This window comes from Lactuca virosa, chromosome 3 (genome assembly GCF_052849685.1).
Source record: "Lactuca virosa cultivar CGN04683 chromosome 3, Lactuca_virosa_CGN04683_v6, whole genome shotgun sequence".
NCBI lineage: Eukaryota > Viridiplantae > Streptophyta > Magnoliopsida > Asterales > Asteraceae > Lactuca > Lactuca virosa.
Window position 1 is genome coordinate 371,029,138 of NC_136428.1, and position 14,638 is coordinate 371,043,775.

Sequence of the window (14,638 nt, forward strand, 5' to 3'; positions counted from 1 at the left end):
TTAGCCACCAAGTAGCCCAAGGAACCTTCTGGAATAGGGCCCTTGGACGAAAATATGATTATCCCTCATCATAATTTCGTTCCCCCTTAGTCCATTAGGTTTCCCAGCCCAAAACTCAACTATCACACATTTGACAGTTTATACCCCTTTATTTAATTAATCTCTTTTAGTCACCAAATTAATTCCTAATTTATTTATGACTAATACTAATTAAATAAATATGATTTCTCCTTTAATATATTATTCTTATAATATATTAATAAACCATAATATCCTCTCTCTTTCCTTAAATTACCTTGTCAAGTTGCTTTGGTGAAGGCAACCCAAAAGGACCATGCATAACCGGGTCAAGTACATACCAAATATAGTTACGGGCTTAGGCACTAATCCAACAGTCTCCCACTTGGATAAGTCTAGTAACTATATCTCACATACGACTTCAGGATCCGGTTAGCAATCGTAGCTCTTATACGCTTCTGTCAACTCTGATCAAAATCCTGTCCTTCAGATAAGGGATCGTATAATCCTCTGTTCTAGATATCACGCAGACAATACTTATTGTCCAGCATTTTGTTTCTCGATCTCTGATTTGTTCGACATAGAATTCAGTTGAACACATCAACCTCATCCTGACCGGGCCCGGCACATAAGTCAAACCAAATCATCGAGTGGCCAAGATATCGCTTTTATACTCTTAGAATAAAAGGTACAGAAAAACTTCGACTTATATGCTCTTATCATTTACTAGCTAAGTCACACACAACAATGCGTTTTATAACATCAAGTTACTGATGCGTTTTCGCATTATCAATGTATAATCAACTAGCAAACAACAACCATATCTCTAGGTTTAAAGATTATATGATATTATCATCTTGCGATCACTTGTGATAACTTTCATGAAGTGATACTAGCAAGTACGGGTTTATTCCAATGCTCAAAACATATTTCATAAGCACTCATAAACTTTGCAGCAAACCTTTGCTATGCCTAAAACCTTTTAGACAATCTACAAACAAATTTATGACAATCTTCCTTCATATCTACTTCCAACATATGAGCGATTGTGGACTGTTCGAATAATCCTATTATTCTAGAAGTCAAAACATGCAAAATCGAAACAATAGATAAATAATCAACACACGATAGAAACTTTCTGATAAATAACACACCTTTATTTAATCATCAAATGTTGAATACAAAATTATCCATTACAAGTTTCCTACCTATCTAATCTAAACAAATATCGTCCTTTAGCCCAACGCTCCTAGCGTGCTTCAAATGCTTGACCCTACTCAGTCCCTTCGTAAGGGGATCTACTGGGTTATCTTCTGACGATATCCTCTTCACAACTAGGAGTCCCTCTTCTACCCGATGTCTGATAAAATGGTATTTCCTGTCGATATGTCGAGATCTGCCATGATCCCTTGGTTCCTTGGTCAAGGCAACCGCTCCTTCATTATCATTGAAAATTTCCATGGGCTCCTTTATGGATGGCACAACTCCAAGGTCTCCTATGAAGTTCTTCAACCATATAGCCTCCTTTGACGCCTCGCTTGCCGCAATGTACTCTGATTCGCACGTTGAATCAGCTACGGTCTCTTGCTTGGAACTTTTCCAAGTCACTGCTCCTCCGTTCAGGGTAAAGACCCAGCCTGACTGCGATCGGTAATTATCCCGATCTGTCTGAAAACTAGCGTCACTGTACCCTCGCACCCTTAAGTCATCACTCCCACTGAGGACTAGAAACCATTCCTTGGTCCTTCGTAGGTACTTAAGAATATTCTTGACAGCAATCCAATGCGCTCTACCAGGGTTCCCTTGATATCTGCTGACCATGCTCAAAGCGAAGGCCACATCAGGGCAAGTACAGGTCATAGCGTACATAATCGAGCCAACTGCGGAAGCGTAAGGTACTCGGCTCATATCAGCTATCTCTGCCTCTGTACTCGGGCTCTGAGTCTTACTCAGTTTGGTATTGCATTGGATTGGCAACTCCCCTTTCTTGGAATTTTCCATACTAAAACGTTTTAGTACCTTTTCCAAGTATGTATCCTGACTGAGTCCTATCATTCTCTTACTTCTGTCTCTCACTATCCTTATTCCCAGAATATACGCAGCCTCTCCGAGGTCCTTCATCGCGAAACACTTCCCAAGCCAGGACTTGACCTCCTGCAAGGTTGGGATGTCGTTTCCTATGAGCAGTATGTCATCGACATACAATACGAGGAAGCTCACTATAATCCCACTGGCCTTGACATACACACATGACTCATCTTCGTTTCGTAGAAAGCCAAACTCTTTGACCTTCTCGTCAAAACAAAGATTCCATCTGCGAGATGCTTGCTTTAATCCATAGATGGATTTTTCAAGCTTGCACACCCTATTGGGATGCTTCGCATCGGCAAAGCCCTCTGGCTGATTCATGTAAACATCCTCAGCCAACTTCCCATTTAGGAAAGCGGTTTTTACGTCCATCTGCCAAATTTCATAATCATGAAACGCAGCTATTGCGAGCATTACCCTAATAGACTTTATCTTAGCAACTGGTGAGAAGGTCTCATCATAGTCAACTCCAGGAGTTTGAGTAAAGCCCTTCGCGACCAATCGCGCTTTATAAGTGTGCACTTTCCCATCCATGTCTGTCTTCTTCTTGAAGATCCACTTGCACCCGACTGTCTTACGACCTGGTACATTATCAACCAAATTCCAAACTTGGTTGTCATACTTGGACTGAATCTCGCTGTCCATTGCCTCTTTCCATTTAGCAGACTCTGGGCCTGCATTGGCTTCCTTATAGCTATTAGGTTCGTCCATATTTACTAGTGTACTATCACTAATAAACGTATCCCCGTCAGTAGTAATATGGAAACCATAAAACTGGGGTGGAACACTAACTCTATTGGAACGTCTAAGAGGTAAGGACTGGTCAATTGGTTCAACAGGAGTTTCCTCCTCAGGTTGAGCACCAATGTCAGAGGTTCCTTCATCTCCTGACTCTTGAAGCTCTTCAAGGTCAATCTGACTCCCACTGTCTCCTTGACTTATGAGTTCTCTCTCTCTGAAAACTCCTCTCCTAGCAACAAAGACAACATTGTTACTTGGTCTATAGAAGAGATAGCCAAAAGACTTCTGTGGATAGACGATGAAATAACACTTCTCACTACGAGGTTCTAGGTTGTCGTGAATCTCTCATCTTACGAAATCTTCACAACCCCAAACCTTGATATGTGCTAACGAGGGAGCTTTCCCTGTCCACATCTCGTGAGGTGTTTTGGCAACCTTCTTCATGGGAACTAAGTTAAGGATATGGGCGGCAGTCTCTAAGGCATACCCCCAGAATGAGATTGATAACGAAGCACGACTCATCATAGAACGATCCATGTCCAACAAGGTTCGATTACGTCTCTCAGCCACACCATTCAATTGTGGCGTTCTAGGAGGCGTCAATTGCGAAACTATTCCACATTCTTTTAGATAGTCGTGAAACTCAAGACTTAGGTACTCTCCCCCTCGATCAGATCGAAGCATCTTGATTTTCCTGCCCAGCTGATTCTCCACTTCATTCTTGAACTCTATGAACTTTTCAAAGGTTTCTGACTTTTGCTTGATTAAGTAGATATATCCATATCTTCTATAATCGTCTGTAAAAGTCACGTAGAAGCGACAAGCGTCCCTTGTGGTGGATCTAAAGGGTCCACATACATCAGTATGTATGAGATCCAATACACCCTCACCCCTTTCACATGTGCCAGTAAAGGGTGACTTGGTCATCTTCCCAAGTAAACAAGATTCACACACGTCATTGTCCCTAAGGTCGAATGTCACCAAGACTCCATCCTTTTGGAGTTGGGCTATGCGTTTCTTGTTAACATGGCCAAGGCGACAATGCCACAAGCATGCTTTGTCCAAACTTGTGGACGAATCAATATTCAAAACATCATTTCCTAAATTATCTATAATTAACACAGATTCATAAATCCCATTACAAGGTAATGCATTGAAATAAAAGACACCATTCAAATAATCATTAATAGAACCATTACTATTATCAAACGAATATCTGAAACCTTGTCTAAACAATCCATGAAAAGAAATGATGTTCCTTGCCATATCCGGCGAATAGCAACAATTATTTAAATCTAGCCCTAACCCATTACTCAACACTAAGGAATAAACTCCGATCTTGGTTACTGGTGAAGACTTCTTGTTTCCCATGATCAAGTTTATCCTTCCATGCTCCACTTCCCTACTTTCTCTTAGCCCCTGCAAATCAAGAACAAATGTGGTAACCACATCCAGTATCAAGGACCCATGAAGTAGCAAGTGATGAGTTATTAGACTTAATTAAATACATACCTGCAAAGGTGAGCTTTATCTTCCCATCCTTAATATCCTGCAGATATTTAGGGCAGCTTCGTTTCCAGTGGCCCTTCTGGTGGCAATAGAAGCACTCTGCTTCTTTGGGGTCAGAAGAGGGTTTAACAGAACCTGCTTTGGTCCCACTAGAGGAGGAACCATCTTGGGGCTTACCCTTTTGGTGGCTCTTAGAAGGAGCCTTCCTCTTCTTTCCCTTTCCTTGGCCAATTGCCAACACAGGAGCAGCTACAATAGAGGATGATGTAATAGATTTGTCCTTGAGGTTGCTCTCAGCTGTCCTCAGGAGTCCTTGAAGTTTGCTCAGGGTGACCTCTTCCTTGTTCATGTGGTAGGTCATTCTGAACTGGTTGTAGTAGGAGGGCAAGGAGTGGAGGATGATGTCGATAGCCAAATCCTCATCAAACTTAACATTATGTTTGAGAAGACGATCAACATACCTTTGCATTCTTTGCAAATGAGCAGTTAGGGATTCTCCACTCCCCATCCTAGCGGTGATCATGTTGGTAATGATCTCATAGCACTCTTGCCTCGCGCTCTGGTGGTACCTGTCCAGCAAATCTTGATGCATCTCATATGGATACATGTCCTCATAAGACTTTTGGAGTTCGAGGTTCAAGGTGGCCAGCATGATGCAATGAACTTTCGTCGCATCACGCTTGTGGGCCTCAAAGGCGGCCATCTCTTCAGGAGTAGCAACTTCTGGGTTGATCTTTTCCAGCTTCTCATCGAGGACATATTCTTTGTCCTCGTAGCGAGTTATCATGCGAATGTATCTCATCCACTCGTTGAAGTTTGACCCACCAAATGTCACCTTTTGACACAGGTTCATCAGCGAGAATGACCCAGAAGCGTTGTTGTTTGCGTTTGCGTTTGACATCTGAAATAGAAAGGAACAAAGTTTGATTAGAAATGAATCCCCAATTAAACACCCAAATGAGAAATTAGCGCTAGGATCCAACAACATTATTTACAACTTAGAAAAGGATGCCGTAATCAAAAAGTAAATAATTTGAAGGTAAGTGAATGACGAATCACTAATTGTCACCATGAAAAACGAAAAGAGATTAAGTTTTAAATGTATTTGAAAATTCCTAGATTTCTTTTGAGATTTCATTGAACATTTCAATGGCATGTTTAAATCTCGATATGCACTTCAAATTTGCGACTGGGATGCGGAGGATCGCAAACAAGTTGTGAATAACCATGCGAATCAACATGGTGCACTCAATGTCTTTATCACCTAATCAATGTGTCGGTTAGCCACGCAGGCTCCATTGATCTATGATAAACATCGAGCCACCCTTTTCACCAATGTCAATCCCTAATTAGTGTGCCGGTTAGCCACGCACGCTCCACTAACGTTTGACAAGGGTACAAAGTGTAATTCCATGGAATAGCATCAATTTTCACATTTTACCCTAAAGTAACTAAGATTGGGAATTTGAAAACATTGTAGTTACTTTGCAATATTCATTATACTTATAATGAGGAATTAAGTGCCATATCCTATCCGTTCGGCTAACGACCCTCCACCCGTCAAGCAAGCGGTGGATGTGAGTGTACATCCATTAAGCGCCATTTTATAGGTAGCAACCTTATACCCACCTTATAGATTGGCTTCGTGAATGAGGCCTACTAGCGATAAGACTAGCTTATTCTTATACATATATATTAATTAATCTTGTAATAATATAATAGTATAGGGTTGAATTTTAAACTTGTAAAATTCTAAGGGTTTGAAATGTAAATCATTCAAAATTAAACTTTTAATCACAAAATTTAAATTTCAAAACTTGAGGACAAGTTTTGAACTTTTCAAAACACAAGGGATCAAATAACAAATAATATAAATCAAACAATTAATTTGGTGATCATCTATATTTGACCTAATTCAATTTCTTGCAAGATAAGTTATCCAATTAATTCAAATAATCAATTTTAATCATATAAGGAATTTATTATCTAATCAATTGGTAAATATCTTTTGTTTTTGGCAAGGATAGTCTCACAAAATCATTAAAATTCGAATTTTATCAGTAAACACAGATTAGGCAACTATTCCATAGCAAAAACAGCAAGAAATCCCGATATTGCTTGTGTCAGACGATCCGACTCGCCGAGTCACTCATGGACTCGCCGAGTCCACGAAGTGACTCGCCGAGTCCAGTCGAACAGAAGCCAGAAAAACGATTTTCAGCATGTAAACAGTTATAGCATCACATGCAACAGAAACCAATCAAGGCTCTGATACCACTAATGGGTTTTATGCATGAGAACAATCCTATGTGCTCATACAAACCCTAATTCTTGGATCTAGGTTTCTCTACTGTACATGCAATGAATCCAAGACTTATAAACCCTAATCTAGCATACATAATAACAAAATTAACATATAACATCAGATCTAGATGTTTACCTCTTCAAATAGTAGCTTGAATCTTCTTCTCTTGAGCTTAGAATCACAATTGTACTTCTTCTAATGGATCACAAACACCACACAAGCAAGAAGGCAACTTTGAGAGAGAGGAGGATGCTAATTTTCGGCCTAGGGTTTTCTCTTGGGAACCAGTGGCCGAAAATTGCATGCAAGGGTCTCTATTTATACTATAGGCTGTTAGGGTTTCAGTCTAAAACCTAATGGACACCTTAGCCACCAAGTAGCCCAAGGAACCTTCTGGAATAGGGCCCTTGGACGAAAATATGATAACCCTCATCATAATTTCGTTCCCCCTTAGTCCATTAGGTTTCCCAGCCCAAAACTCAACTATCACACATTTGACAGTTTATACCCCTTTATTTAATTAATCTCTTTTAGTCACCAAATTAATTCCTAATTAATTTATGACTAATACTAATTAAATAAATATGATTTCTCCTTTAATATGTTATTCTTATAATATATTAATAAACCATAATATCCTCTCTCTTTCCTTAAATTACCTTGTCAAGTTGCTTTGGTGAAGGCAACCCAAAAGGACCATGCATAACCGGGTCAAATACATACCAAATATAGTTACGGGCTTAGACACTAATCCAACAATTCTTTCATCTTGATGACAAGCACTTGTTTACTACTGCTTGTTTGGAGTTTATTTTGGATCTTGTTGTGAAGTTTAAGGGCAACAAGAAAGATGATGTGAAGTGTTTCACTGATGTGATCACTTGGTACATTCATGTTCGCAAGCTGCTGCTGAGTTTCATTCCAAAAGTCTACGAAGTGCAGAAGCGAATATCGAATTAAAATGGTTATGGTTTCAATTGACGCAAAGGGGGAGATTGTTGAAGATATTGTGTTGTGTCATTGGGCCTGTTTGACTAGTCTATTTTGTATAAACGAGTTGGGCCTGTCCACTCGTATTCAATGCTAGGGTTATAGTATATAAGGTGTATGCATGCTACGTATTTATGTTAAGTCTAATAATTATCTTTGTAACCCTAATTAACACCTCTACAGAAGTAATTCTTCATCGAGTTCTTCTGAGGTGGGAGAGTTAATCATTCTGCACTAGTTTGATCATATCGTGTTCTTTACATGTTTTAATCTATTCGATCGTCAAGGATAATTTCCTATCAATTGGTATCATAATTTGGATAATTAGGCCATGTATGGGCCTTATATGATTATTTGTTTTTGGGCCTTTTGGATTGGAGGTTTGGGCCTTAGTCTTGGACCAAACTAGGTAAGGGGTAAAATGGTCTCTTTACCCTAAGTATGGACTTATGATTATGGGATTGGAATCCAATTGTTAATTGGATGTTATTTGATATTGATAGCCCGGGGAATTTTCGGACCAGCAGCCAGGGATTTATCAGTGTGATTCAGCAGTGCGATGTGAGTTTTCCTCACTGTAGTTATCGAGTCGAAGGAACTAATGTCGACACATATTTATGCTATGTTAGGGTGTTAGATGTCTGCGTGACTCTTGCATGTGTATGTACTTGTATGCTTACTGGGAAGGGCCTGATGACCTTTTTGTATGTTATGTATCTTTGTGATTATTGCATGTGTATGTGTTTATTTGATATATGTTTATACGTATGCTAGGTGGGGCCCAATATGTATACTGAGCGGGGCCCAATATGTGTTTATTATGTATGGTATGTGGTATTTTGGGGTTCTCACTAAGATTTGTGCTTACGGTTTTTAGTTTATGTTTCATGTACTTCCAGTTCCAAAGAGAAGGACTCGGGATGATTGCAGAGCACACACCACCCAGTTCCGCCTTTTATGTTTTACTCTAATATGAGATGATGTTTGATACACTTATTGATGGTTTTTTAGGGTTACATCTATAATGTACTAAGCGGAAATTTATTCAAACAATTCAAATAATTAGGGCACATGCAACCTAGTTTGATCTATGTATTTCAAGTATAGCAACAATCTTGAATCCTTACTTGAAAACCTTTGGTAGCAAGCACCGCAAGTGTCGCGCCTGTAATGGTTCACACCAAAACCCTAGCAACCAAGGGACTTGAAGAGAGAGAAAGAGATAGAGAGAGAGAGAGAGAGAGAGGAGAATAGAAGCAAAAATCAGAATTTCCTCTAAGCAATAAGGCATGGATGAAATTAAACCCAAAGAGGGGTTTATATAGGTGTCAGGAAGGTATTGGATAAGGCAAGTATCTCCAAGATAACCCTAATCCCTTAACTTCCTCCATAAGGCATCCAAGGCACTCTTAGAGCCCAAGGAAACCCTAGAAACATTCTAGATTTCGTTTCCCCTTCTTTATGGGAGGTTCTAGAATTCCTCAATGCTCAACTATTGAACATTGTTACCTTTAGTCCTCCTACTTTGAATTAATCCAATTAATCCAATTAATTTCTGATTAACTATTAATTAAATAATACCATTTCTAGTTAATATATTATTCTTATAATACATTAACAAATCATTTATTTTGATTTCTAATTAATTTATTAACCAAATAATAAATTAATAAATCAATATTCTCTCTCTAAAAGTCATCCTATTCAATTGATAGGTCTAAGCGCAACCCAAAAGGACTGTGTTACTACCAATTCAAGTTTATACCAATTATAGTTATGGGCTTACACACCTAGTCCAACTGTCTCCCACTTGAATAAGTCTAATAACTATAATTTCCAGTATAACTACCAAATTTATCAGCAAATTGTAGCTACCAAAAGTCGTTGTCGAACTATGACCCAGTCAGTAACATGTCGTGAGATAAGTGATCAAATATCCCTCCGTTCTACAAGATATCGTACAGACATGATAAATGGATTATAATCAATATCATTGTCCAAGTTTTGTTTCCCGATTTCTGATTTATGATGACCAAAATCAGACTATTAATTGGACACATCAATTTAGTCCAGTCTTGACCAAGTGCTCTAGATGTCGACATCAAATCATCGAGGGGCCCAAAGATATAGCTTTTCCCGTCAGGGAAAAAGGAACGAATAAACTTTGACTTATATGCTTGCACTATTTACTCATCAAATCATGCACAACAATACATTTTATAACATCAAGTTACTGATGCATTTACGCATTATCAATGTACAACTTACTCTTAAACAACAACTCATATATCTCTGTTTAAATAATATAAGATATTATCATCTCAAAATTACTCCTGATAAATCCATGAAGTAATTCTCTGAGTGTGGGTTTATCCAATACTCAAAATCCCCATTTTCCAAGTACTCATGAACATTGCAGCAAAACTATTATTATGTATAATCTCCATAGACAAACTACAATTCAATTCATGATAGTCTTAATTCACTAATTACTTCCAAAAGTACGATCGACTGTAGAATTTTGAATAATCCAATCATTCAGGAAGTAAAACATGCAAAGTGAAACACAATAATAACCTAATTAACTATGGTCTCATTACCATTGAATATAAATAAAACTCTGATTAGTTAATCACCATATTAATTAAGACTTTAGTCATCGTATAATGTTTCGAGTAATAAAGTAACCACTTGAATTAAACATTATTCATGCCACGTTATGAACATGCATACGTTTTTCTATGGTCCTTCCCTTTTGTGAACAGATCGATTCGACACTATTCCAATAATGCTCATTTCACTACTCCAAATTCATGTCACTTCTAAATGTGTTAGAATTTCAACTTTACATGCAATTTCCTTTTGTGATGTTGAGGCCTTAAAGTTACAGAGACTTTGCCAATGATATTACAAAATGTTCCATTGAAACTTTGGTACTTAAAACTATTCCATGGTAACGAAGTCTCAAATTAAAGATACACTCCTTGAACACCTTCCTTGCATTAAAGTTCCTAACTACAATGTAGATTTCAATACTCAACTCCTATTATGGAAACATTTCTATATTCCCATATGACCATCAATTCTGATTAAGAATCATCTCAATCAAAAACATGTCACTATGGTCCGTCCAAATTAATATTATACTTCCAATTGTCTACAAGCAACTGATCCTTTGGTAAACCTCATAATGTTCTTTAACAGTTGTTTAATAACTTTCGTCACAAAAAAATTCTAGTCCTTTTTCCCTTCACAATGCCCAAGGCATTTGGAAAAATTATAATAAGTGAATATTATAGCATATGTAATCGATCCTATATCTGAAGCATATGGGACACGATTCATAATGTCTATCATAAATACTTGATATATGATCAGTTTCTTGCTATAGCATTTCCATATATCAAATTTCCTATGTTGAACCATTTCAACACGATATTCATATATGTCCAAGACTAAGTTCTTTTAAACCCTTCAATCTAGACTTTTAGATTTGAAACGAAGTATGAGTGCCCTCTCCCTTAAGCCTTACTATAGCGAAACAATTTCCAAACTTTGCAACTTGCAAATTTGTAAACTTTGTTCCCTACAAATAGTATTGCCAATTTGCAACATTTAGCATAACATTATGCTTCCGCTAGCATAACACTTGTGCTCCCACTAGATTTGACATGTACCCATAAATCAGCTGGATTTCTAGAAATCAATACTCTTTGACTTTCTTACTAAAGTGCCGATTTCTGATACGTGATGCTTCGATAAGTCTTCAACTAGACTTCTCAAGCTTATACACTTTCATTAGATAGCATATGTGTGTATGTTCAAACCTTTTCAGAACTTATAGCCATATGTCCTAAAAGTTCAAACAATTCCTTTCCATTTATCACAATTCGAACTATGAAAAGGGATGTCGTAATCATATTACGAATTTGAGAATGCAATTATCACAACTACTAACCATAATGATATTTATAAGATATTTAAAATCTACTAGCGAAAGTGTTTCCTCATAATCATTCTCATGAATTAGAGAGAAACCTTTTGCCACCTTGATTTTATGGTGTATATGTTCCCATCCATGCGAATCTATCATTTCCAACCTACAATCATAAGACAAGGTTTATCACAAAAACCAAATTCAAATTTCGCTTACCTTTCATTGACTAAACTGTGCTTATTATTAATTTCTTGCCATCTGGTAGCACAAGGGGCTACTAGTGCTTCCATGTTGTTAAGCAGTCCACCCATATTGATCAATGTACTTTCACTGACCAACATGCTCTGTCTTTTGCAGTCAAATGAGAACCATAAAACTCATAAGCATTGCCAACTCAATTGGAAGGGGCACAACCTCAGGTCGTGTGCTAGTGATAGCTAAAAGGTTTACTGTTGATCGACTCCTGAAGCCTTTCAAGATCAATAAGGCTCCTACTGACTTCTTGATATATAAGTTTATTTCTCAAGGAACATTCCTTGATGAGCTAAAACAAATATTCAAAGTCAGTGCGGATTCCTGACAAGAAACACTTCATGGAATTGGCCTTAGTTCATCCTTTGTTTTAACCAAAACATCACAACTTCCAACTCCAAATGTGCTAGAGTAAGAAAACATTATTACTCCACATTTCATGAAGTGTTATAAACCTACTTAGTATGTAATAAGTTTCAAGAGACGATTCGAAGTAACTAGAGAATGGCTCTAAAACTTGATTAGAAATAAAGTATGACCCATCTCTCGATTGAACCATTTCAACAATATCCGATTCCTCTTCTTAGTTAAACAATTGCACTAAGATGTTCTTCGAGGATCAATTGTGACATAGTTCCACAATCATTAAGATGATCACAAAACACGATACTAAAGTACTCTTTGAAACTTTTCAAAGTATCAAAATTATGTTTAATCCTATAAACACATCCATGTTTACTAAATCATCAGTAAATCATGACGAATAGAATTTTCATCCTTTGTGGCAGATTTGAATCGTCCACATCAATAGACTAGATTCATTAGTCCTTCATTTTGACTCACATAAAACATGTGATCAATGAATTAGTCATAATCTTCCAATGATCAAGATTCTCATACATCACACAATTCAAATTGTATGATTCGAAGTTTCTATCCAATTGGAACTCGGTTGATGAGAATTCTTTATCACTTAGTCAATTATGAAATTTACCACAAGTGAAATAATAAGAATTAAATCCACAATTAATATTGCTAATAATAGAAATGTAACCAACACTTTCATAGATGCCACTGCAAGTAAATATAAAGTAAACCAACTATATAAACCAAAATTTCACTTTTACTGATAATAAACAAAAAATTGGAACTTATCCTTACAATGCATAAATGAAAACAATGTTTCTAGACATTTCCTAAGAAATGTATTAAATTATCATAACTCCTAAGTAGTAGCTTCCAAAATCTAATCATCGAACCATGCGACCAAAATCCATCTCTCACGATCATATTCAGCTCACTCTTCTTAAGGTTCCTTCTTTCTCTTAGATCCTACAAAACATCAAAATGTGATCATCACATCATGTATTAAGAATCTATAACTAGGAACTTATTTAAATAATGGGGTTAGATAATGGATGTACCTAAAGTAGAGTCACACGACTTGACTTTACCATCTCTAAGATCTTTCAAGTAGTCTACGAAGCTTTACAACCAATGTCCCTTCAATCGGCAATAGAAACATATGGACCTTTTAGGGTTAGCACATGGAACTATCTCAGAACTATCCTTTCTCTTTGCTATTCGATCAAAGAGTTTGACCTTGGTCGATCCCTTTCCATTGGGAAGAGAAAGCTTTTCTGGACCGCCACTGTCAATGTCCCTGGAAATTGTGGAATCAGATCCTTCAAATACTTTTGTTTCACTTGTGCTCTTAAGCATTTATGCTTCATCAACAATCAACATATGTGTCAGACCAATTAGGGCACGTCGTGGTCGCTCATATAGAAATTCTTAACGAACTGACTATATGACTTAGGAAGTGAAAGGAGAACCAAATAAATGGTTTGCTCCCTTGGGAAAATGATACCTAACCTATCCGATTTGTCATTGTACGATCTCATTTTCAGAACATGCGTACACATAGAATTTCCATCTCGATGTTTACACGCCAATAAGGCTTGAGTAATTTCGTATCTTTTGACTCGAGGGAATCGTGACGTAGGGAGAGTCAGTGGAGGAGGAGGAGGAGGAAGAGTTGGAGAAGCATAATGTCTATTTCCACCATTTGATCAGAATGTGAAAAATCATCTTCTGGAGGAAGAGGAAAAACATTTCCAAAAGAACGAGGAAGACCATTGTTGTCTTGACTCGACATCTAAAAAGGGAGAAAAGAGATTTCAAGTTAGTTGATTTTAATCCTTAATTATTAACCTATAAATTTAAATTAAGGCTAGGATCCATATTTTCGATTCGAACTTTGAAGAGGGATGCCGTAATCAAATTCAAATATGTTTTAGGTAGGTAAGGCTTTTACCAATTTCAATCTTATGAAACTCCTAAATCTTTTGAGATTCATTGAATCTAATCAATGGCATGTTTAATTTCGATTATGCTCTAACTTTTTGACTGGGATGTCGAGGATCATAAACGAGATGTGAATAACCATGCAAATTAGCTTGGTACTTTCGATATCATTTATTATCACGTTTTAATGTGCCAGTTAAGCACATGCGCTCCATCGATCAATGATAATTTTCGAGACACCCATTACCACTCTTTATTAGTCCCCCATTAGTGTGTCGGTTAACCACACATGCTCCATTAACGACTTATAAAGTGTAATGTGTAATTTCATGGATTAGCATACAAATTCACATTTTCCTAAAGTAACTAAGAGTGGGATTTTGAAAATAGTTTAGTTACTTTTTAATCGCATTATACTTATTAATTCTCCTATCAAACCCCTTCGGCTAACGACCCTCCACCATACAAGAGAGCGGTGCGTAAGAATGGAT